Source organism: Chiloscyllium plagiosum, chromosome 36, assembly GCF_004010195.1.
Source record: "Chiloscyllium plagiosum isolate BGI_BamShark_2017 chromosome 36, ASM401019v2, whole genome shotgun sequence".
Taxonomy (NCBI): Eukaryota; Metazoa; Chordata; class Chondrichthyes; order Orectolobiformes; family Hemiscylliidae; genus Chiloscyllium; species Chiloscyllium plagiosum.
This window is the reverse complement of record NC_057745.1, coordinates 34,722,184-34,749,068: the sequence shown is the minus strand read 5'-3', so window position 1 is coordinate 34,749,068 and position 26,885 is coordinate 34,722,184. Positions and strand designations below refer to the sequence as shown.

Here is a 26,885-nt window from a genome sequence, read left to right as displayed (position 1 = left end):
CTGCCATGAACTAGTGAATGATGGCACAGGTTTGAGGTGGAATAGTCCACTCCTGTTCCTGAAACTATTTAAAGCATAGTGTATTATTTGGCTACTAAAAGCACTGCTATGTAACCTGAATTATTCCTGTAAGACCTCAAAATTTAATTATTAGAACACACTGAAAGAAATTGGAGCCCAAGTTACTTGTAAATATCCTGGGGCTGACTTGAGCTGTTTTTTTTTCTGATATTCTCTCTGGATTAGAGTCTACTTTCCTTTCTCATTTTCAATGTCACTTAATGTGTGGTAGAAATTTGCAAGCACAGTACCAAACATCAGTCAGATGTGCAATAACTGATAGAATGTTGGAGGTCAGTAGAGGATGCAGTGGATATGATTAGCATACAAATTTATTTTCTAAACTTTAGCATAATTTAATTTATTGTGGTGATCTTGGTTATGTTCAAGATTGACCATTTAATACTGATTCATTCAAATCATATACACATTCATGCGGATATAGGTGATGGACATGTTTACATTAAAAGAACATGTGATACGGACAACAAAAACAGAAGTTACTAGAGAAACTGAGTGGGTCTGGTAGCATCTGTGGAGAGGAAGCAGAAGAGTCACTAGACTCAATGTTAACTCTGCTTTCTCTCCACAGATGCTGCCAAGCCTGTTGAGTTTCTCCAGCGACTTCTGTTTTTGTTGTCCATATCACATGCTCCTTCAATTGAAACAAATAGACCCCTGCCTGGAGAGAGAGCCAAAAATAAGTCATCTGGACCTCTGACTTCATTTTGTAATGGTCAACTGTCCATATCACAGAATAAAACAAAGAACTATTGATGCTGGAAATCTGAAAACGAAAATAGAAGTTGTTGGAGACACTCAGTAAGTGTGGCACTGGGAAGAGAAAGCAGAAGGGTCACTGGACTCGAAATGTTAACTCTGCTTAACTGTTACAAAATGGAGTCAGAGGGCAGGTGACTTCTTTTTGGCTTTCTCTCCAGGCAGGGTTCTATTTATTTCAGTGGAAGAGCCCTAAAGTAACAATAAGAACATAAGACCATAGAAAACAGGAACAAGAGTAGGATGTTTGGTCCCTTGAGCCTGCTCTGCCATTCAATAAGATCAAGACTAATCCAACATAATACCTGGCGCCCACTTTCCTGCCCTTTCTTCATACCCTTGATTCCCCTACTGATCTTGAATCTATCAGTCTCAGCCTTAAATATACACAAAGACTCTGCCTTCACAGCTTCCTGTGGTAAAGTATTCCTAAGACTCTCAGACAATGAGAGAAAAAAAAATTCCTCCTTATTTCACTCTTAAAATAATGCTCCTTAATTTCGCAACTATTTCTTCTGGCCCTAGATTCTCCCATGAGGGTCATCATTCTATCAATATTTACTCTTTCCCTTAAGAATCCTGTGTGTTTCAATGAGATCACCTGTCATTCTTCTAAATTCTAATCACTAGTGTCCCAATCTGAAGAAGGGCTTAGGCCCGAAACGTCGATTCTCCTGTTCCTTGGATGCTGCCTGACCTGCTGCGCTTTTCCAGCAACACATTTTCAGCTCTGATCTCCAGCATCTGCAGCCCTCACTTTCTCCTTCCAATCTGTTTAACCTTTGCTCATAAGACACTCCACCTACATCTGGGATCATCCTAGTGAAGCTTCTCTGAACTGCCTCCAATGAAATAATAGCTTTTTTTAAACAAGGGAACCAAAACTGCTCATAGTATTCTGATGTGGTCTTTCCAGCAATTTATACAGTTGCAGTAAGACTTCCTTACTCGAAGTCCCCTTGAAATAAGGGCCAACCTTCCACTAACCTTCCTGATTATGTCCTATACCTGTATGCTAGCTTTCTGGGCTTCGTGCTCAATGGGAGGCACGGCGGCACAGTGGTTAGCACTGCTGCCTCACAGCGTCAGAGACCTGGGTTCAATTCCCGTCTCAGGCAACTGTCTGTGTGGAGTTTGCACATTCTCCCCGTGTCTGCGTGGGTTTTCTCCGGGTGCTCCCACAGTCCAAAAATATGCAGGGTAGGTGAATTGGACATGCTAAATTGCCCGTAGTGTTAGGTGAAGGAGTAAATGTAGGGGAGTGGGTTTGAGTGGGTTGCTCTTCGGAGGGTTGGAGTGGACTTGTTGGGCCGAAGGGCCTGTTTCCACACTGCAAGTAATCTAAGTACCCCCAAGTCCCTTAATGTTGCACCTTTCTGCAGTTTTTCTTCTGTAAACTTTGTATCCCTCTTGTAACCTGCCTTTCTACCTGTTTTTGTTTCATATGCAAACTTGGCAACAATACATTTGCTTCCTTCCTTCTTCCAAATCATTAATGTATCTTGTACACTGTAAGTAATCTAAGTACCCCCAAGTCCCTTAATGTTGCACCTTTCTGCAGTTTTTCTTCTGTAAACATTGTATCCCTCTTGTAACCTGCCTTTCTACCTGTTTTTGTTTCATATGCAAACTTGGCAACAATACATTTGCTTCCTTCCTTCTTCCAAATCATTAATGTATCTTGTAAACAGTTGCAAACCCAGTACTGATTCTCATGGAGCCCCACTTTTCTCAGGTTGTCAACCTGAAAAAAGGATCCCTTATGCCCACTTGCTGTTTCTTGTCCATTAGCCAATTTTCTATCCATGCCAGTTAATATCCCTCACACCATGGACTGTTATATTATGACTTAATCTTTTGTGAGGTACTTTATTGAATGACTTCTGAAAGTCCAAATAATGACACTGGTTCCACCATCCCCAAATCCACTGTGGTTCAGACCTTCTCGAAAAATTCTAATAAATTAGCCAGCCATAACTTTCCTTTCATGAAACCACGTTGATTCTGCCTAATTAGGTTATGTTTTCCAATCGTTTGGTACTTCTCCAGAACCCAAGGATTTTTGGAAATTTACATGCAACAACTTGTTTTAGAATCCTATTATGTAAGCCATAAAGGTCAATGGACTTCAATTTGTCTAATATTGCGTCTTTAGTGATGGTGAGTGGTATTTAATTCCTCCCCCATATTATTTAGTATTAATGGGATGTTCAAAGTATCTTCCATCGTAAAGACTAATGCAAAATATCTGTTTAACTCCTCTGCAGTTACTCGTTCCCTGAAGCCATCTCCCCACTTCCATTTTTTTAAGGGGCCTCTGTTCACTTTGATGTTTGTCTTCCTTTTTGCTCTTATTGTCAGTTTTTATACTCCGAGCTACTTTGCCCTTGTTTATTTTTCTTCTTTTTATCATCGTTATAGTCCTCCTTTTCTGGATTTTGAATTTGTTAGGCTGTCTTTCGCCTCCTTATTTTCTTTCAACTTAATACTTTCCCTAACTTCAGTGGTAAGCTATTATGATTTTATCCCTCTCTTAGAATCTTTCTGACTTACTGGGCTATATTTTGCTGAAAGTAATAAATTATCTTCTTAAATGCCTGCCACAACTTGCTTACTGTCATCCCTGTTAATCTATCTCTGATCATCCCTTTCTTATTTCTCAGTTCTACCCAAATAACTTCCCTGGATGTATTTCCGGGAATATCCTCCCTTAGCACAGCTGTAATGCTATCCCTTATCAAAAATGCCACTCCCCCTCCTCTCTTGCCTCCCTTTCTATCCTTCCTGTAGCAAATGGAATCCTGGAACATTAAGCTGCCAGTCCTGCCCATCCCTGAGCCATGTTTCTCTAATTGCTATGATATCCTAGTCCCATGTTCCTAACCATGCCCTGAGTTCATCTGCCTTCCCTGTTAGGCCCCTTGCATTGAAATAAATGCAGTTTAATTCATTAGTCCCACCTTGTCCCTGCCTGACCAATTCCAATGATCCAAAAATGTGAATCCTTCTCCCATACACCAGCTCCTCAGCCATGCATCCATCTGCTCTATCCTCCTATTCCTGCCCTCACTAGCTCGTAGCACTGGGAGTAATCCACATACTACCCTTGATGACCTTTTTAAATTTCTGCCTAACTCCCTGTAATCTCCCTTCAGAATCTTAACCTTTTCCCTTCCTATATCATTAGTTCCAATGTGGACAATGTCCTCTTGTCGGCCCCTCTCCCCCGTGAGAACATTTTGCACTCTCTCTGACACATCCTTGATCCTGGCACCAGGGAAACAAACACACCATTCTGCTTTCTCGCTGCTGGCCACAGAAACGTCTGTCTGTACCTCGGTCTACAGAATCCCCTAACACAATTGATCTCTTGGAAGCCAACGTATCCCTCGTTGCATTAGAGCCAGTCTCAATACCAGAAACTTGGCTGTTCGTGCTACGTTCCCCTGAGAATCCATCATCCCCTACGTTTTCCAAAACAGCATACCTGTTTGAAATGGGTATATCCACAAAAGACTTCTGCCCTAGGTGCCTACCTCTATTACCCTTCCAGGAGTTAACCCATCTATGTGACTGTATCTGAGACTTTCCCCCCTTCCTATAACTGCCATCCATCACATACTGTTTCTGTTGCAAATTCCTCATCGCCTCTATCTGCCTCTCCAACCGATCCACTCGATCTGATAAGATTCGCATCCAACAGCATTTATGGCACATATAATCCGCAGTAATCCTTAATCTCTCTTTAAACTTCCACATCTGACAAGAAGTACGTATCACTGCAAAGGCCATTTTTGCTCCTTCACAATCTACAGGCCCAGAAAATAACACCGTCTTATTTCCCCTACAAAACACTGCACCAGGTTAAATTAATAGCTATGGCTTATATTTTAAGTTTAATCAAGAGACTTATCTCCAAAAACATATAATCAAGAAAGAACCCACTGTACTCCCTAATACAGCCTTTCTCTTGGACAGACTTAAAACAACATGGGCGGCACGGTAGCACAGTGGTTAGCACTGCTGCTTCACAGCGCCAGAGACCCGGGTTCAATTCCCGCCTCAGGCGACTCTCTGTGTGGAGTTTGCACATTCTCCCCGTGTCTGCGTGGGTTTCCTCCGGGTGCTCCGGTTTCCTCCCACAATCCAAAAATGTGCAGGGGTTAGGTGAATTGGCCATGCTAAATTGCCCGTAGTGTTAGGTGAAGGGGTAAATGTAGGAGAATGGGTCTGGGTGGGTTACGCTTCGGCGGGTCGGTGTGGACTTGTTGGGCCGAAGGGCCTGTTTCCACACTGTAAGTAATCTAATCTAATCAAAACAATTAACTTATCTGATTCTGTGTTGTGAACTTCGCTCAAACTGGTTCCTCCAAGATTAGTTGTGAAATTCACTGTTTGTTAATTTTCCCAGATGCACTCCGATGTCTAGCAACACATGAATTCAAACAGCAAAGACAGTAACTGTGCAGGGTTTTTTTTCTCTCTCTCTCTCTCCTGCACTGTCCTCACCATGTACTTCCTTTGTCTGTACTTCTCCCTTTTAAAACTGCTGTTGTTTTGACTTTTTTTTCCAAAGTTCCAAAACAATGCAACAGCATATAAAACAGTAATTGCTGCTCCTGGAATTCGAGGAAATCACCTCCAGCACCTAAACTACCTCAGAAAAAGGAGCAGCTCTTACAGCCAGAAATTGTTCCTGCCCTCCATCTTGGATTACCCAGAATCTTACTACGAGGTCATTTATTAAACCTGAAGTCATTCATTATCCGTAACCAGATCCAACATTGTCTGTTTCATGATCAGCTCTATGACATATTGCTCTAGAAAGCCATCCCTAGTTTACTCTATGAATTTGCTGTTATAGCTACCCATTCCAATTTGATTACTCCAATCAACATGAAGATTAAAGTCATCCCTTAATTATTGCTCTATTTGTTTGTTGATCTTGGACTGAAGTAATTGTCTAAAACCCACAACCTCGAATAACCACAGCCATCTTCCTTTGTGCTCAGTATGCCTCCATACAGTGGAGCATTTTCCCCGATTCCTAAACCTAAAAATGAAATTGCGCTCTGGTGATAATACAGACCTACATGTGTGCCAAATGAGTCTTAGCAGCACAGAAAGTGACCATTTGGTCTGTCACTCATGTGCCAGCTCTTTGAAAGATTTTGCCCCATATGCCAGTTCTTCCCCATAACCCTGCAAATTAGACATCTTGCAGTATTCCTCCCACACCCATTTGGTTTGCTGATTGGTTACTTCATACAAGTTGGCTCCATTATTGAGAATAAGATCTGAAGGTTTTTGAACACTTTTTCTTTTCCAAAATTTAGTTTGAATGTTTGTGTTGTAAATAAATATTGCTGAAACTGATAGTTTTGTGTAGAATCCCTACAGTGTGGAAAGAGCCCATTTGGTCCATCAAGTCCACACTGACCTCCTGCTCCCCTACCCGAAACCCTGTGTTTACCATGCTTAGTTCACCTAACCTGCACATCTTTGGACTGTAGGAGGAAATCCACACAGACATGGGGAGAACGTGCAAACTCCATGTAGACAATCATCTGAGGGTGGAATCGAACCTGGGTCCCTGGCACTGTGAGGCATCAGTGCTAACCACTGAGCAGCCATGTCATGCCATTGCTTGGTGTTTTGGAAAAGCATACTGGATACTAAGTTTTTCCAACACATACATTATCTGAATAAACAGATATAGACTACTCAGTTTTCCATTCCAGCAATGTTAGTTAGAATAATCGTTCATTATCTTCACTTTAAACTTTCTCCAAACCCAGTGAAAATGTAATAGACATAAATCGCATGATCTAAATTTTTGATTCTTCTAAGCATCCAAGGCAGACATGGATTTGGGGAGCATTAGTTCACAATAACTCCCTTAGTCTTTCTTGTCTTGTTCTCTGTGGACTATTCTGATTGTTCTTTACGTGTGAATTCTTACACAAGGAAAACGGAAAGTACTCGCAGGAAATAGTGTGGATTAAGATTGCATTGCACTGGCTTCTTTCCTGACCAGAGGCTGGGATACACATGTGCTATTTAACGCAGATATCTCCCTCACCCGAGTGGATTCTCAGCCAACAACCGTACTGGGCTCCAATGAAAAGCTCCCAATGATAATGGGTGTGGATGTTTAGAATCTGTCTGCAGCAAGATAATGAATCATAGTGTAAACATTTTCAGTGCCTGGCTTAAAAATATTGAAACTCCACTTTAACCTTCTGGTTGTAAAAGAGAATTTTAAATTTGCGCAGCTCTGACTTAACTTGAAACATACCACTTAACTGTAACTTAGAACCAAACCGTTTTTGCACATAAATGATTTACAAAACCCCCAACCTGTTTCATGTCCTACTGAATAGCTTGCTGTTGTATTGCCAAGAACAATAGCCCTGATTCTAACCTCCCCCAGTTTGACAGGACATGTGGGGATTACAATAGAGACAGTGTATAATTTGCCATGTTCGCACTGAGCCCATGACCTGCTCCATTTTAGTAGAAGCACTTTGAGCAGTCAGGAGAGGTTATTGCTCCCCATACCTTGAGATTTAGGCACTGAGACCTATGTGATGCTGCTGCTCCTTTAACAAGGTTACGTTGTTCTTGGTTTTGTTTCAAGAGGAATTGTAAAAGGCAGAGGTTCTCATTTGGCAGAGATTAGTGACTTTGCTAATGGCTAACAAATACTACCTAAGGCAACAATCAGAAAAGGCTTTTAGGTGTTTTTAAAAATACTTGTACATGAAAAGGGAGTGGCCAGTTCTTCCAGTTCAGGGTTTTATCCTGGTTTGGTTTGGCTTTTGCGAACAGTCTGTTAGAAACTGGGGACAGAGAAGCAGCTACAGTGAAAAGAGGTTCATTGCTTCAGAAAATTATCCCTGGCTGATCCTCTCTCTCTAACCTGTCTCCTGTAAGAACCTGAGTTTGAATTGGTTAGCACTGCTGCCTCACAGCACCAGAGATCCGGGTTCAATTCCCGCCTCAGGCGACTGACTGTGTGGAGTTTGCACGTTCTCCCCGTGTCTGCGTGGGTTTCCTCCGAGTGCTCCGGTTTCCTCCCACAGTCCAAAGATGTGCGGGTCAGGTGAATTGGCCCGTAGTGTTAGGTAAGGGGTAAATGTAGGGGTATGGGTGGGTTGCGCTTCGGCGGGTCGGTGTGGACTTGTTGGGCCGAAGGGCCTGTTTCCACACTGTAAGTAATCTAATCTAAAGTATACCTTTTATGCCAAGGAGTATGCTTATGGGGATGTTGCAGGAAATTGGAACTGCATCATTAAGTTGTGATAACGTTGATTGAGTTTTCAGATTGATTTGATTAGGTTAGATTAGATTCCCTACAGTGGGGAAACAGGCCCTTTGGCCCAACCAGTCCACACAGACCCTCCGAAGAGTAACCCACCCAGACCCATTTCCCTCTGACTAATGCACCTAGCACTATGGACAATTTAGCATGGCCAATTCACCTGACCTGCCCATCTTTGGAATGTGGGAGGAAACCGGAGCACACGGAGGAAACCCACACAGACATGGGGAGAATGTGCAAACTCCACGCAGACAGTCATCCAAGGCTGGAATCAAACCTGGTACCCTGGTGCTGTGAGGCAGTAGTGCGAAACCACTGAGCCACCGTGCCGTTAAATTATTCTCTATTCTGTTCTCTTTTGTTTATGTTTCATTCGGTAGTCTGTCAATAAATTCTGTTTTGTTTAAAACTAAGTGCTTTGGCTAGCTGTGTCACTCCTGGAATATCCACACTACACCTGCCTTAAAAAAAACATCTAAAAATGTTAGGGTCTGGGCTATCTTCTTGAAACGTTTTGAGAGGGTCTGGCCTGGTACCTGGTACATTAAAATGAGACCTGTGAGGTGCATTGATGTGGGTTTTATATTATTGAACTAAATTTAACCCTGACACACTCCCTGCTCTCAGATTTAATGTTGACTATTGACTATTTATGGCCATTGACCTCAGATAAAATATTACTTATGTTTTTAATTATACTAATGCTTTATCCCCAGCATATCAGGTGGAAGTTAACAGGACTTACTGAGGGAGTGGTCAGAAAATGATTCAGTTGCCTAAGGCAAGCAAAAATAGGATCCTCTGATAGAGGATAATTGGTGAAGTTGAACTACATCCACAGTTGGAAGTGTGAATACTTGGTATGATCGGTGTCCTCAGATCTTATTGACGCTTCTCTACTACTTGTTGCCTCCATCTCTTTCCAGTGTCCTTGGCAAAATGCGATGCCTTTAAATTATTTTAGAGGCAGATATGAAAACAATCAGAAAGAATGTTGGGCTAAATTTCAGTATGGGAATGCACTGCCAGCAGTGGTTGTAGAGTCAGATACATTAGGGGCATTTAAGCGACTATTGGGTAGGCACAGGGATGATAGTAAAATGTAGGGTATGTATGTTAGTTTGATCTTAGAGTAGGATGAAAGGTTGGCTCAACATCAAGGGCTGAAGGGCCTGTACTGTGCTGTACTATTCTGTACTCTATGTTCTATACACTGGGCTTGTGTTCCCTGGAATATAAATGGTTAAAGTGTGACTTAATCAAGGTGTTTGAATGAATAAAACAATTCAGTTAAGTAGATGCTGAGAAAGTTTGCTGTGGCAGGGAGCTCCACACCAAAGGACAAGAGGTCTAACCTTAAAAATTAGAAATGCAACAGAAATTTCTGCAGAAACTCAGTTGGCCTGACAGCATCTGTGGAGAGAAAGAAGAGTTAACAGTTCAAATCCAGTGACCCTTCTTAAGAACTTGGACCATTCAGGAGAGAAATCAGGAAGCAATTTTTCACACAGAACAGTGGAAATCCAGAACTGTTTCCTTAAATCTCTCCGATGATTGAGGCCAGTTGGTGTTTTAAAGATTGGTATGAAATAGCTACTCTTTCAAATTGGAAAATTGCCCCAACGTATAGGTTTCAACATCCAAGCCCTGTGAAATTGATCACTAACTTCTGATGTGAAGCTGGAAATTAAGCTTATACTTTCTGAGCAGTTTGTATAGACTGTCATTTGGGAGCTGTTTTTCCTTTGACTGTCCTTATGTGAGAGTACCATTAGTTGGTAGGAGTTTATTTTAAGCGTTCATTTGTAGAGCATTTACAGCTCTTAAAACTGCAAAGGACTCTCACAGATGTATACTTGTCTGGATGAATAAATGAAACTGTCCCCAGGCTTGCACATTAGTGGTGGGTCTGGAACCACCGACGGAGCTGTCATGCTTTGACTTGTCATTTAAGCATTTATTTTGTCTGATATGTTTATTTCATTTCTTTTAATCATAAATGCTTTTTCTTTAGTTCAAGATTGTTTTTGGCTAGGATTACAGAGTTTACAGCAAAATATCAAAGTCAAATTGATTCAAACTGTTCCTAGCAACTGCAGAATTGTCAGCACTACCAGCTAAGTGTCTGCCTCAGGAACATGCAGAAAAACAGGTGCGGGATATAAAAAAAAATGGAAAATGTAAATAACAAGAGGATAGATACGCTGAAATAAATAACTTGTGATGAAACTGAGAATTGTGGAACTGTCCCCCGAGTATGAAACTAATGTCTGACATTAATACTGATTGGGGTAATGTGCTGACAGTAAACAAAGAGTAGGAGTAAACAAGTCTTTTATGTGAAGAGAAACAGGATTGGTTAGGACAGTCACTGCAGTTTAGAAATTCACGGTAGTGGGGAGAGATTCCATAGAAACTTTAAGTTCTGGCATGGACTAGGCAGGGTAAAAGCAGGAAGGATGTTTCCAATGACGAGGGTTTCCAGAACCAAAGGTCATGGTCTGAGGATAGGGAGTAGGCCATTTAAGGTTGAGATGAGAAGAAATTACTTCACTCACAGAGTGGTGAGCCAGTGGAATAGTCTGCAAGAGAAAGCAGCTGAGGCCAAACATTGAACAATTTCAAGAAAAAGTTAGATATAGTTCTTAAGGCTAAAGGCATCAAAGGGACAAGGTGCTGAGTTGGATGATAAAATATGATCACACTGAATAGCTTATTCATGCTCCTATTTTCTGTTTCTCAGTTTTTCTCTGTATGTAACCCAAGCATCACACACTAATTTTTTTGTTTCCTTTCTCCTCTTGTGCTATTTTTTTGAAATCTTGTGTTCTCCCCACTTATATTAGACATTCTTTCCTCCTCCTCTCTCTCTCTCTGTTCCCCAATCAATATTTCTCTCTAATCCTCTCTCCTACATTATATCTGTAACTGTAGCCTGTAATTTGACTGGAACCTGTCAAATTCTATCCTTTCTTGAGAAGGAACCTCACACAGAAGGTTAAGTCATATGATGAGAGTCCAAGTACTAGATTGACATGAATAGAGAATTGGCTCATGGGCAGGAAACAGTGAGTGTAGGTAATGTATCCTTTTCCAGTCGGGCAACCTGTGACCAGTAGGGCTCCATGGGGAACAAGGGACCATAACTGTTCATAATATATGTTAATGGATTATAGTCAAGTTTACAGATGATACTAAAGCATCTGGAAAGGCAGGTTGCGAGAAGGATACAATCAGTATACAGAGAGACATTGATAGGTTAAGTGAGTGGAAGGGAAGATGGTGAGTTTAATGTGGGGGCAAATGTGACATTGTTCATTTGGAAGGGAGAACAAACGAACAGTAGTATTTAAATGAAAAAAATTACAAAGGATCTACCACATATTGCTTCCACTAATGTAGCTAAACACAAAAAGCTTGTCCACAGGTGCAGCAGGTAATCAGGATGGCTAATTGAAATGCTGGCCCTTATTTGAAAGGGTTTGTAGTATAAGGGCAGGGATTTCTTACTGCAACTGAAGGTGGTGCTGGTGAGACCATGCCTGGAGTACTGTGAGAAGTTTTTGCTCCCCTTATTTATGGAAAGATATTATTTCGTTAGAGTTAATTCAGAGCAGCTTCCCTAGGATGATCCCCATTATCAATGGATTGTCAAATGAGCTAAGGCTAAACAGGTGGGGACTTAATTCACTGGAATTTAGAAGGATGAAAGGTGATCTCATTGAAACGTATAGGATTCAATATATACAAAGTAAATGCTGAGAGGATGTTTCCCCTCATGGGAGAGTCAAGACCAGAGGGCATAGCCTGAATGATTTATTCTCACATATACTTTACAGTGAGAAAAACAATCAAAAGCTTTTCCAATGTAGCTACAATCTGACACCATTTTGAATAATTTAAGGTTAAAGAAAAAAAGATAGAAAGGTAGAGCTTAAAGAAAGTCCATCAATCCTGAGCCAGCTCATCACCATCAGCGACACCCATGCTGTCATTCTTCCTCCACCACTTAATCGCTGTCCACACCAGACTCATCCAATGTCAAAATCGCAAATCCTTAGGCTTTTGCCACTGGACCGATTCTCATCTGCCACCACTTGTGCCGGACCCACCAACGTTGGAGTAGTGTCTCTTGTCGCTGGGCTCACTTCGATGTCAATGTTATGTCCTACCGCCATTGTTTTGTCGCCACCAGCGCCGCACCCAACCAATGACTATGTCACCAATCCCCGTGCATCATCTTTCAGGGCTGGGACTACCTCACCGAGATCGCTTCCACTGATGTAGCAGCTGCTGATTCCAATACCAGGTCCCGTGCTTTCCCAGGAAAGGAAGTAAGGGCCCACTTGAGGTCCGTGTTGGGCTTACTCTCGAGGTTCACTTGAGGTCTGCCACCTATGCCATCCAAGCTCATGAGGTATGTAAGGAAAATAGAAGATAGAGAGAAAAATAAGAAAAGAGGGAAAAAAAAGAAAAGCAGTCGGAGCAGATGAGTTCTGGCTCAAAGGCCCTTCGCCGCCACCATCTTGCAGGAAGTATATTTGGATGTCTCAGGATAAAGAGGTGCCAATTTAAGATTGAGATGAGGAGGCATATCTTCTGAGGGTTGAGTGTCTTTAGAACTCCTTGTCATAGAGAGCTGTAAGGGGAGAGTCCTTGTGTATATTTAAGGCTGAGAGGGATAGATTCTTGTTCAGTAGGAGAATTGAGGGTTATAGGGAAAATGTTGGAAAGTGGATGTTCCTACTTCTTATGGTCTTACCAAGCTCCATGTGACACTAGAATTCAGAGATTAATATTCCTGAGATGCCTTTTTATTAGTCTAGATCCTGAAAATTTGACTGCCAAATCTCCCAACTGCTCTTGTCTGTATTAGCAATGATATAGTGGTCTTGTTATTCACGTGTAGATTGGGATAGTTAGAATGTAAAGGGCCAAGAGAGGAAAGACTTTCTGAAGTGTGTTCACGAGAATTTTCTTTATAAGAACCTCTATGAACCAATGAGGAAGGAGCATTGCTAGTTCTAAGGAATGGTATTGGCAAAGGGGTGGCACGGTGGCACAGTGGTTAGCACTGCTGCCTCATAGTGCCAGAGACCCGGGTTCACTTCCTGTCTCGGGCAACTGTCTGTGTGGAGTTTGTACATTCTCCCCGTGTCTGCATGGGCTTCCTCCGGGTGCTCCGGTTTCCTCCCACAGTCCAAAAATGTGCAGGTTAGGTGAATTGGCCATGCTAAATTGCCCATAGTGTTAGGTGAAGGGGTAAATGTAGGGGAATGGGTCTGGGTAGGTTGCTGTTTGTAGGGACTTGTTGGGCTGAAGGGCCTGTTTCCGTACTGTAAGTAATCTAATCTAATCTAAATTATGTGTCAGTAGGTGAACATTTTGGAGACAAAGTGAAAAATAAACTAAATTTGGTTAGTACTTGGAATTATGACATTTTGCGATTACAGAGACTTGGCTGAAAGAGGGACAGGACTGACAGCTGAATGCCTTAGTATTTAAATGTTTCAGGTGTGATAGATAGAGAGTTAAGAGGTGGGGAGTTGTGTTACTGATAAAGGAATATCTTATAGATGTACTGAGTGAGGATGCATCAGAGGAATTGTGTAGCAAGGCATAGGTAGAACTCAGGAATGGGAAAGTTGAAATCACAATGCTGAGGGTATATTACAGGCTTCCCAACAAGACAGCAGATAGAGGGGAGAATATGTAGACAGATTCTGAAAAGATATGAAAACAGCACAGTTGTTGTGGTGGGTGATTTTAACTTCCCCTATCTTGGCTAGGACTGACTACATGCTAAAGGCTTGGATGAGGCAGAATTCGTAAGGACAGTTCAGGAGTGATTCCTGACATCAGTATGTAAACAGTCCAACCAGGGAAGGGATTATAATGGACGTGGTTTTGGGATATATGCCTGTCCAGGTGAGTAAAGTTTCAGTGGGGGAGCATTTCAGGAGTAATGACCATAATACCGTGAGTTTTATCTTCGGGACAACAGAAGTTCTTGGTTGAAGGTGTTAAATTGGGGGAAGGAGAACTACAACAATAGATTGGAACTGGAGAATTTCGTTTGGAGGCAGCTGTTTGAGGGTAAATCTACATCAGATATACAGGAATATTTCAAATGGGAGTGGATAAGAGTTCAGGAGTGGCACATTCCTGTGAGAATGAAAGATAGGTATGGCAAGTTATATGAATCTTGGATGACCAGGGATGTTATGACCTTGATCAGAAAGAAAAAGGAAGCATACATAAGCTTTAGGAGGATGGAAACTGATGATGCCCTTGAAGTATATAAAGAAAGTAGGAAAGAACTTCAACAAGGAATTAGAATAGAGGTTGTGAAAAGCCATTAGCAAACAGGATTAAGATGAATCTCGAGGCTTTTTATACATATATAAAAAGCAATAGCCAGGGAAGGGTTGGCCCACACAAGGACAAAGGAGAGAATGTGTGTGTGGAGCCAGAAAAAATAGTTGAGGTCCTAAATATTCACCAAGTAGAAGGAATTGGTGCAGGATGATCTGAGGGAATAGTCATGTTGCTATTAAAAAGGAAGAGGTGTTGTGTGTCTTATAAAATATTAAGGTAGATAAGTCCCCGGGTCCTGATGGGATCTATCCCAGAATATTGAGGGAAGCAAGAGAACAAATTGCTGGAGCATTAACAGATATCTCTGTATCCTGTTTGGCCTCAGGTGAAGTCCCAGAGGACTGGAGAATAGCCAACGTTGTCCCATTGTTTAAGAAGGGTAGCAGCTATAATCCTGGAAATTAGAGGCCTGTGAGTCTCACATCATTGGTAGGGAAATTATTGGAAAAGATTCTCAGGAACAAGATCCTTACACATTTAGAAGCAAATAGACTTATTAGCGATAGCAGGGTTTTGTGCGGGGGAGGTTGTGCCTTACTAAATTGATCGAGTTTTTTGAGGTGACAATGATGATTGTTGTTAAGGGTAAAGCAGTTGACGTTTGTCTACATGGACTTCAGGAAAGCCTTTGACAAGGTCCCTCTTGGTAGACTGGTACAAAAGGTCAAGTCACCTGGTATCAGGAGAAGCTGACAAGATGGATATAGAACTGGCTTAGTCACAGGAGACGGAGGGTAACGATTGAAGGATGCTTTTTTGGAACGGATGCTGTGACTAGTGGTGTTCCACAGGGCTCAGTGCTGGGACCTCAGTTCACATAAATGATTTGGAGGAAAATGTGGCTGGTCTAATTGGTACGTTTGTGGATTGGTGGGGTTGCAGATAGTGAGGAGGTTTGTAAGATGATACAGCAGGATATAGATCAATTGGAGACATGGGCAGAAAAATGGCACATGGAGTTTAATCTGGACAGATGTGAGGTGATACATTTTGGAAGGTCGAGTGCAGGTGGAAATTATGCAATGAATGGCAGAATCCTTAGGAGTATTGATATACAGAGGGATCTGGGTGTGCAGGCCCACAGATCACTGCAAGTGGCAGTGCAGGTAAATACAGCAGTAAAAAAGGCTTATGGCATGCTTGCCTTCATTGAAAGGGGCATTGAGTATAAGGATAGATAAGTTATGCTGCAGCTTTATAGAACTTTAGTTTGGCCACACTTGGAATATTGCATCACCATACTACCAGAAGAATGCGGATGCTTTGGAAAAGGTACAGAAATTCCAGGGTGTTGCCTGGTATGGGGATTTTAGCGATGAACAAGGTTGGCTAGATTTGGTTTGTTTTGACTAGAATGCAGGAAGTTGAGGGGCGACCTAATAAATTTATAAGATTGACAATGGCATGGATGGAGTGGAAACTATGAGGCTCTTTCCCAGGTGGAGGGGTTAATTACTAGGGGACACAGGTTCAAAGTGTGACTGGGGTGGGGTTGGGGGCTGGTTAGGGAGGGAGTTCAAAAGAGATGTATGAGGCAAGTTTGACTCAGGTATGAAATGATTACAAAGGAAATGAATGGTGGCAAAGTCACACTAAAAGAGAGAGGTAACTGAGACACTGGATTTAGTAAGCATTTGATAAATATTAGTTCAACCTTATTTGAAGTATTGTGTGCAATCCTGGGCAGCACATTTAATTAAGTACATCAAAGTTAAAAATGTGCAAGTTACAGGAAAAGGATGAGTGTTGGAATTATCAGAATTGCTCTTGCATAGAACCGGTACAAATGGGCTGAATCATCTCTTTCCATTCTATGAAGATTGGACCATTACAGCTTTGGTCAAAACAGGCATTTGAAATGTGAGATGAGGGTAACTGCCCTTGACATCAAGGCAGCACTTGATGAATTGTGGCATCAAGTAACCCGAGCCAAGCATAGGGGTATTGAAAGGAATTGGGGGAAAGCTGTCCTCTGGCTGGAGTGATACCTAGCAGAGTGGAAAGTGGTTGTTGAAGGTGAATTATCTGAACCCCAGGACATGATTGCAGAAGTTCTCTTGGGCAGATATTTTTAATCAGCCTGTTCAGACATATTATGATACCCCTCTGGAGTAGGCAGGACTTGAAACTATGGCTTGTGAGTTAGAGGCAGGGAGATTATCATTGAATCACCAGTTCCTCAGGTTAGATATTTTCTAATCAGCCTGGTTCAGAGTTGTATTATATAATCTCTGGAACAGATGAGTCTTGAAACTGGGTTTCCTGGTTCAGAGGTAGGGACATTATCACTGCACCATGGGTTCCTCAAGTTAGTATCCTAGGCCCAACTTTCTTCAGTATTTCATCAATGACCTTCTCTTCATCATTAAGTTGGGAATGTTCACTGATGATTGAATAAAATTCAGCAACTTCTTAGATTCTGAAGCATAAGCAAAGGGACTTGAACAATACCCAGGACTAAGAAGTGACAAGTGTCAGATTGGTGGATCACAACTCCCGGAACATGCATGGACATAGCAAACCTTTATTTCCAACGTGTGTTTTAGATTTAGATTAGATTACAGTGTGGAAACAGGCCCTTCGGCCCAACAAGTCCACACCGACCCGCCGAAGCGAAACCCACCCATACCCCTACATTTACCCCTTACCTAACTCTACAGGCAATTTAGTATGGCCAATTCACCTGACCCTGCACATCTTTGGATGGTGGGAGGAAACCGGAGCACCCGGAGGAAACCCACGCAGACACGGGTAGAACGTGCAAACTCCACACAGTCAGTTGCCTGAGGCGGGAATTTAACCCGGGTCTCTGGGGCTGTGAGGCAGCAGTGCTAACCACTGTCAGGTGGAGTCCGGTGTGAAACTATGGAATATCATGTCTGTACAGAGTGAGGGAAGCGTCAAACAGAAAGATTGAAAAGGAGGAGATAATGAGAGGAACTCTAACCATCCCTTCTCAGCAAGAAGCCATCTTTCAATATGTTTATTTTAGTTTTGTAGTGATGTCCGAAGAAATGGGATTATACACTGATGCAAGCTCTGGGCTGTGTGTGTTAGTGGCTTGATGTGCTAAGGTGTGGACTTGTGTGCTGTGAAGCTCATCGCTTGAGAAAGTGATTAAACATCCCTGTTCTGCGGCTAAAAGAGGAATAGAAACCTTTCTCTCTGAGTGCAGCCAATATGGAAAGAAGCCAGGATAAAATAATTTCAATTGACCTGCAAATAACAAAACCCAATACAGCACAGGAACAGGCCTTCAGTTCAACAAGACTGCGCTCACACATGATGCCTTTCTAAACTAAAAACATTTTGCCCCTACATGGTCCATATCCCACTATTCCCTGCCTATTCATATATCTACCAGAGTCTTCAACCACTCCTCATATGACAAACCTTTCATCCCCAGGATTATTCTTGTACACCTGATCTGGAGCCCATGCAATGCCAGCACATCCTTCCTCAAATACAGAGCCCAAAACTGCATGCAACATTCTAAATGATCAGAACCTTTTGAGCCTCAGCAGTACATCTCTGCTCTTGTATCCTAGGCCTTTTGAAATGAATGCCAACATTGCATTTACCTTCCAAACTGCCAAATGAACATGTATGTAAACCTTAAGAGAATTCTGAACTGGGACTCCATAGTCCCTTGGCGCTTCATATTTCCAAAGCCTTTTCCCATTTAGAAAATAGACAATGCCTGTATTCATCGTACCAAAATACATAACCTCTCACTTTGCCACTTCTGCTCCAATCAACCAGCATGTCTACGTCCTTCTACAGCTTGTACTCTTTCTCAACTCTACCAGTACCTCCACCTATGTTTGTGTTAACTGCAAATTTGGCAACAAGTGGAACCCCACTAGTCACTAGCTGCCATCCTGACAAAGACTCTTTCTTCCCTATTCTCTGCCTTCTGCCAGTCAGCAAGTCCTCTATTCATGCCAGTACTTTGTCCCTAACACCCTGGGCTCATCTTACTGAACAGCCCCCTTACTGTGCAGCACCTTGTCAAAGGCCTTTCTGGAAATGCAAATTAATCATGTCGACCAGCTCTCAATTGTCTAACTTGCTCGTTACTTCTTCAAAGAATTCTAACAGATCTTTCAGGCATGATCTCCCCTTGACAGAGCCATACTGACTCAGTAATGTTTTACCATGCACTTCCAAATAGTCTGCATACTCATCTTTAATACCATCTCTAAAATCTTAACAATGACCAAGCTCAGGCTAACCAGCCTGTAGTTCCCTGTCTTCTGCCCCTCTCCCTTCTTAAATAGGGTTGCTACGTTAGCCATGATCCAGTCTTATGGCACCTTCCTTAACTCCAATGATTCCTGAAAGATCACCACCAATGTCTCTACAATCTTCTCAGCTATCGCCTTTAGAAACTTGGAGTATATTCCATCTGGTCTCGGTGATAGGTCCACCTTCAGACCTTTTAGTGTCCCCTGTTCCTCCTCCTTAGTGATGCTCACCACACTCACCTCTGTTCCTGACTCTGTTGAAGTTCTGGAATGGTATTGGTGTTTTATACTGTGAAAGGTGATGCAAAGTGCCGATTCAGGTTCTCTGCCATTTCTTTATTACTTCTCCGGCCTCGTTTTCCAGCAGTCTTATTCACTCTTGCCTCTCTTTTATGTGTTAGATATCTTATCAAAACTCTTGCAATCTTCCTTTATTTTACTAGCTAGCTTACTTTCTTATTTCATCTTTTCCCCTTTATTAATTTTTTAGTCATCCTCTGCTAGTTTTTAAAGGCTTCCCAATCGTCTGGCTTTCACTAATCTTTACCATATTGCATGCTTTTATGCTGTCCTTGGTTAGAGGCAAAAAAGCTGCAGATGCTGGAATCCAAAATAGACAGGCAGGAGGCTGGACGAGCACAGGCAGCATCAGGTCCACCTATTTTGAACAACGGGCTTTTCCTCTCTCTGTCATCCAGACAGCCCTCTGTCGCACCACCTCCATTCTCCGTTACACTGCTCTAAACCCCCCCACTCCCAACGCAATAAAGACAGAGCCCCCTTGTCCTCACCTACCACTCCACCAGTCTCTGCATCCGACGCATCATCCTTAAACACTTATACCAACTTCAACTAGACCCCATCACCAAGAACATCATCCCCTCTCCAGTCCTCTCTGCTTTCCGCAAGGACGGTTCCCTCAGACAGTTGTTGGTTTGCGCCACTCTCCCCACCAACTCCCCCAAGCCCTGTAACTGGAATAGATGCAAAACTTGCTGACACACCACCTACCTCACCTCCATCCAAGGGCCCCAAACAGGCCTTCCAGGTGAGACAGAGGTTCACCTGCTTCTCTTCCAACCTAGTTTACTGCATCAGGTGCTCCCAATGTGATCTTCTCTATATCAGGAGACTGAATGTAAACTTAGGGAATGGTTTGCCGAGCCTGCAGGGGCCGACCAGACCTCTTCGTCACCGCCCATTTCAATTCCCCTAACCATACCCTTTCCATCCTTAGCCTCCTCCATTATCACAACAAAGCACACTGCAAATTGGAGGAACAACACCTCATCTTCCGCCTGGGCAGCCTATAGCCCAGGGGAATCAACATTGAGTTCTGCAATTTCAAATAATCTCCCTTCCCATCCCTGATCCCTTCCCAGCCCCTCCTTAGCCCTTCCACTGCTCCCTACCACCAACCGGATTCATTCCTCCCATTGACCAACCATGTTGTTCCTTCTACCTGTCTTTACCTATCCCCACTTCACCACCCTGTCCCTGCCACTGCCTTTATTTGTAGCTCCTCCCACACCCACTCACAGCCCTGAAGAAGTGTTACAACCAAAACGTTGACTTCTCCACCACCTGATGCTGCCTGGCTTGCTGTCTTCCTCCCTGTCCTTGACTTCCCTTGTCAGCCATGGTTGCTTCATTCCTCACCCCCCCTACGCCATCTGCCCCCACCCCACCTCCCCACCTCAGCATGTTTCTCCCAAATTTCTCCCAGTAACTCCTGCCATTGTTGTTCCACCATTTTCCCTACTAGGCTTCCCTTCCAGTAAACTCTGGCCAGCTATTCTCTCATGTCTTTGTAGTTACCTTTGCACCTTTGCTCAATGGTAGTACTGTTATATCTGAATCAAACTTCTTCTCAAGCTGCAGGATGAATTCTGTATTATTAAGGTCACTACCTTCTAGGGGGTCCTTCACCTTGAGCTCCTTAATCAAGTCTGCCTCATTACACATCACTGCACCCAGAACTGCCTGTTTCTGAGTGGGTTCTACCACAAGCTGCTCCAAAAAACGATCTTGTAGACATTCTGCAATTTTTTTTCATGAGATTTACTACCAACCTGATTTTCCCAGTCCATCTGCATATTAAAGCTCCCTGTGCCTTTTCTATCTCCTGATTCAAACTTCTGCAACTGTTTATGATTAAAAATCTCCTGATTTAATTTCTTTCCTATGTCCTGACTACTACTAGTACACACCTCCCATCAGAGTATTTTTCCCTTTTTTCTTTTTCCTTAATTGTACCCATACGAATTCTATGATTTCTGATTGTATCTCACTTCCTGCTATTGATTTGATTTAATTTCTTACTAGCAAGGCATCTCTGCCCATCTGCTGGTCCTTTTGATAAGATGTGTATCCTTGCATATTTAGTTCCCAGCCCTGATGCCCTTCCAGCCAAGTGTCTGTGAAACCCACAACATCGTACCTGCCAGTTATAATCTGCGCTACAAACTTGTTAAACAAATTGTGTGCGTTTAAGTACAGTATCCTCAGTCCTGCATTGACTGCCCCTTTATAGTTGTTTCCATAGCTGTTGTGTCTGAAGTTAGATTCCTGACCCTTTCCCTGCCCATACTCTCTGTCCTAATGCTGGGCACCTAAGACCACCCTAAATTCATTGTTAGAGTGTACGTTTGGAAAGTAGACAAGACAAGTATTCAAGGCAAAATTCCAAGACTAGACAGGATTGTGAAGAAGGAAGAGGCTGAAGACTGTAAAGATCTTCTGGCAAAACCTTGACATCTTAGACCCGTGGGTCTTGAAGAGTCACAGCAAGAAGGACATTATTATGCCCTAATTATGAAACACAATGACCACAGATTAATTGCTTGTTGTTTTTATCCGTTTTATCTCTTTCCCATTTTCTAGTTGACTAACTCCCCCAGTCTTCTGCAGTGCTGTGAGAAGTGGGTGATATCTGTAGCCTTGCAGGTGGGAACATGGTTTTTCTTTCATCTTTCAGGAAAACTGGGTGATTGAAGTTGAGTGTCTTTCAATAATGTAAAGTAAATAATCTAGTTTCCCTTAATTGTATCTGAATACATGAGTGCGTTTTTAATTATAAGCAGTTGCAGAAGTTTGAAACAATGGACTAAGGTTCTGAGCTTTGAATTTGGGCTCTCCTAGGGTATGAATATACTTTATTTTTCAAATATTTTCACAAATTCTGGGCTCCATTACTTTGGCTGAGTATAACTTCTCATTTAAATCATTCAGTCTTGATTGAGTTTTCTACTCCCTGTGCTTTAAAACAGTTTTATTTTCTGGTTAAGGTTCATTAAAGGTGAAGTTTCAACAGTCTTTATGTTGGTTTGGGATCATTCAACTATATGCAATAATCAATTACTATCGCCAAATATAAGTTATTCCCTCCTGTATTCACGGATTTGAGGCCCCTCTTGTGAAAAATGGTTCCATCATAGTTTGACACTGAACACTCGCCAACACTTACAATATTTATGCAATGAATCCTACTGCAGCATATCTGCCTGAAATTAATGTAACTTTGAGTAATCTATTTGAGCTGTGTGAGTGATGAATTATTTGTCTTTATATTCCCCAGTCCTGAATTGTGCAGAGAATCACCTGCATGTGTATATAAATGAATTCCCTCAGGCACTGCATAGTGATTGTAATTATGGAGATTATAATTATTTCTGCACTGTAGCCATTTTATTTTTCAGTTGTTTTCTTTACCCATTAGACAGATGTCCACTCCACGGAATTCCTGGATTAACCACATGTCTGCGATGTTAGTTGCTCGAGACTGCTTCGTAGTAAATGGTACCTAGATGTTGGAAAGGTTGTGTTAATGTTAGTGTGACCCTAGCAGTATCTTTCTTGATGCTTATCCCTCAGTCAACTTCAATAAAACAGATGATCTGGTCATTTAACACAGTGCCATTTATGGAATTTAGTTGTGCGCAAATTGGCTACTATTTTTTTCAAGTGCTTCATTGACTTGTGATTAGAATAGATTGTGATTGAAAACGTCTGAGGACATGATGGGCTGAAGGGCCTTTTTCTGTACTTTAAATCTCTGTGACAGTTTGTGAGTGCTAAGGCACTATAGAAATGTAAGTGCATTTTTTTTATCTTAAGAAAAACTAAAGGAAATCCATGTTTGAACAACTTTACACATGCCTGTCACCTCCTTGTTGGCAATTAATGGGCGATTACGTGTAAATGGGCTATTAGGTCCAACAGTATAGGACTATCAGACAATCCGTATGTGCAGATTTTTAAAATTTGATTTTGGCTGAAAGGTTATGCCCTACATAAGCCCAAATTTTTGGATTAATTGCCGGTAAGATCCCAAAGCAAGTTGGTGAATTACTGACCTCCACCATTATCTGACAGCAATTAACATTATGGCAAGGGAGAAACCTCTGCGATAGTAAGCAGATCTGAAAGCTCTTTCCAGCAATCTCTGTATGATGGATTGTTGGTGTTTGAGCTCGGTTGGCAGCCTGTGGAGACAACTCTTGCCTGTCTTTAAATCATGAACAGATTTCTATGAAACATTGTTGGCTCCTAGCCCCAAAAATTTTGTTCGTCTTCGAAGTTCATCAGTCAGATCTTCCACTTAGACAGATCGTTTTGCATGTTTAAGAAGGCATTGGCCTCAAAACAAAAGCAGTTCTTTATGTTAGGTTATTTCTGTTTTGTGTATGTACTCAGAGAATGGGATTTTCAATGTAACATCCAAGCTCATTGTGAGCCAAATTACATTGTAGGAAACAGGCAACTAACATTGGGACCAAAAAAAGCTAAGTGAACTTTCACTCAGCCTCTCATATGAAACATGTATATAAAATTTTGGCCATTACAATTTTTATAATGGTCCACTGACAGAATTTGAAAGAAATCTTTAATCTTTCTAATTCATTAGAAAATAGAGCAGAGAACAGCGGCACGGTGGTACAGTGGTTAGCACTGCTGCCTCACAGCGCCAGAGACCCGGGTTCAATTCCCGCCTCAGGCGACTGACTGTGTGGAGTTTGCACATTCTCCCCGTGTCTGCGTGGGTTTCCTCCGGGTGCTCCGGTTTCCTCCCACAATCCAAAATGAAATGTGCACTTTAGGTGAATTGGCCATGCTAAATTGCCCGTAGTGTTAGGTGCAGGGTAAGTGTAGGGGAATGGGTCTGGGTGGATTGCGCTTCGGCGGGTCGGTGTGGACTTGATGGGCCGAAGGGCCTATTTCCAGTAATCTAATCTAAAACAGTCCAGCACAGGGACAGGCCCGTCAGTCACCATGTTGGTGTTGACCATGATGTCATTCTAAACTAATCCCATCGACCTACCAAGGTCTGTTCATGTGCTTGTGTCCAATCCCTCTTAAACTTTTTTAACATATCCGATACTACCACCTCCCTGACTATATGCTCTATTGATGCCTTTCATGATTTCATGTACTTCTATCAGGTCACTCCTCAGCCTCTGATGCTACAAATTTGTCCAGATTTTAATAAAGCTAATGCGCTCCAATCCAGGTAAAGCTCTTTCACAATCTCTCCAAAGCCTCCATGTCCTCCATACAGTGTGGCGAATAGAACTGCAGACAAATGTGGCCGAACTGAAATTTTATACAACTGCAACATGACTTGACAACTTTTATATTTGGTGCCTGGTTAAGGCAAGCTTTCTGTATGCCTCCTTTACCATCTCATCCACCTGTGTTGCCGCTTTCAGGGAGCTATGGACTTGTGCTTCAAGATCCCTCTGTATAGCAATGCTCTTCAGGGTCCTGCAATTTATTATATATTTTCCTCTTGCATTTGACCTCCTGAAATGCATAACCTCACAAAGGAGGTGGGCGAGGTTCTCAATACCATGGAGAAAGGCATGAAGGCTTGGAAATTTGGGGAAGTTAGATATCCTGGGGACAGTCCATATCACATAGAGGAGGAGTTGGATGTATTAAAATGTATGATGGTGGATACACTTCCTGGTCCTGACCAAGAACACTGCAAGAGGCTGGAGAAGAAATTGCGGGGACCCGGCTGATATCGTTGCATCATCAGTAGCCATGGGTGATGTCCCAGAAGACTGGAGAGTAGTGAATGTTGTGCCCGTATTCAGGAGAGACTGCAAAGAAAAGCCTGGGAACTATAGACCAGTAAGCTTAACATCTGTGATGGGTAAGTTATTTGAGAAGATTATAAAGGGATGAGACATACAGGCATTTTAAAAAGAGTTTGATTAGGAGTAGTCAGCATGGCTTTATAAGTGGGAGATAAAACTTGACAAATTTTTTAGAGATCCGTGATGAAGTGACCAGGAAGGTTGATGAAGGGAGGATGGTAGACGTGGCCCAAGTGGATTTCAGTAAGGCCTTTGACAAGGTTTGACATGGTAGGCTACTTTGGAAGGTTAGGTCACATGGAATCTAGGGCGAGCTGTCAAATTGGATACACAGTTGGCTTGAACGTAGGAGGCAGAGGGTTATGGTGGAAGGATAGTTTGTTATCTATATCAATGATTTGGATGAGAATGTGCAAGGCACGGTTAGTAAGTTTGCTGATGACACTAAAATAGGCAGTATCGTGCACAGCGAGGAAGGTTCTCATAAACTGCAGCAGCACCTTGATCAGCTGGGGAAATAGACCGAGAAATGGTAAACGGAATTTAATGTAGATAAGTGTGAAGTCTTGCATTTTGGAAAGTGAAACCAAGCTTGGAGTTTCATGGCGAATGGTTGGGCCTTAAGGAGTGTCGTAGAACAGAGGGATCTTGGAGTTCAGGTGCACGGTTCTCTGAAAGTGGAGTCACAGGTAGGCCAGTGAAGAAGACTTTTGGCACGCGGGCCTTCATCAGTCAGCACATTGAGTATAGAAGTTGGGAAGTTATGTTGCAGCTGTACAGGACGTTGGCGAGGTCGCACTTGGAGTATTGTGTTCAGTTTTGGTCACCTTGCTATTGGAAAGATGTTATTAAACTGGAAAGAATGCAGAAGAAATTTACAAAGATACTGCCAGGACTCAATGGTCTGTGTTATCGGGAAAAGTTGGACAAGCGAAGTTTTGTTTTCTTTCGAGAGTAGGAGACTGAGGGGGGAATATTGTAGAAGCTTATGAGATCATGAGAGGCATGAATAGGGTGAATGCACTCAGTCTATTTCCCAGGGTTGGGGAATTGAGGACAAGAGGGCATCAGTTTAAGGTTAGAGGGGAAAGAAATAAAAGGGAACCTGAGGGGCAACATTTTTACACAGAGGGTGGTACGCATCTGGAATGAGCTGCCAGCGGAGGTGGTTGAGGTGGGTACATTATCAACATTTAAAAGTTATTTGGGCAAATACATAGATAGGGAAGGTTTAGAAGGATATGGGCCAAGTGCAGGGAAATGGGGTTAGTGTGGACAGACATTTTGGTTGGAATGGACCAGTTTGGGCTAAAGGGCATGTGTTTGTACTGTAGGACTCTGACTCCATGATTGTCTGGATTAAACTCCATTTGCTATTTCTCTGCCCAACCTTCCAACTTGTTGTATCCTTTGACAACTTTTCTCAGTATCCATAACTCCATCAATTTTTGTGCAAACTGCAGACTTACTCGCCACCTACGTTTTCGTCCAATTTACTTATTTATAATGCAAACAACATAGGTCACACCACTGATCCTTGTAGAGTACCACAAGTCATAAATCTCCAGTCAATAAAACACCCCTCTTCACTTATCTCCGTATTCTGTGACCAAGCCACTTCATACCAACTTATGATTTGGAGATGCCGGTGTTGGACTGGGGTGTACAAAGTTAAAAATCACACAACACCAGGTTATAGTCCAACAGGTTTAATTGGAAGCACATTAGCTTTCAGAGCGACGCTCCTTCAGGTGATTGTGGAGGGCTCGATTGTAACACAGACACCTTCAACATATTGGTAAAAATAATAACTGCAAATGCTGGAAACCAGATTCTGGATCAGTGGTGCTGGAAGAGCACAGCAATTCAGGCAGCATCCAACGAGCAGCGAAATCGATGTTTCGGGCAAAAGCCCTTCATCAGGAATAAAGGCAGAGAGCCTGAAGCGGGGAGAGATAAGCTAGGGGAGGGTGGGGGTGGGGAGAGAGTAGCATG

At 42.4% G+C, this 26,885-nt stretch overlaps 1 protein-coding gene across 1 annotated transcript in view; it reads left to right on the top strand.

Moving 5' to 3' along the window:
- adamts17 (ADAM metallopeptidase with thrombospondin type 1 motif, 17) overlaps window positions 1-26,885 on the top strand; it is a 655,987-nt gene that overhangs the window by 157,488 nt on the left and 471,614 nt on the right. The gene's annotated exons all lie outside the window — the stretch shown is intronic.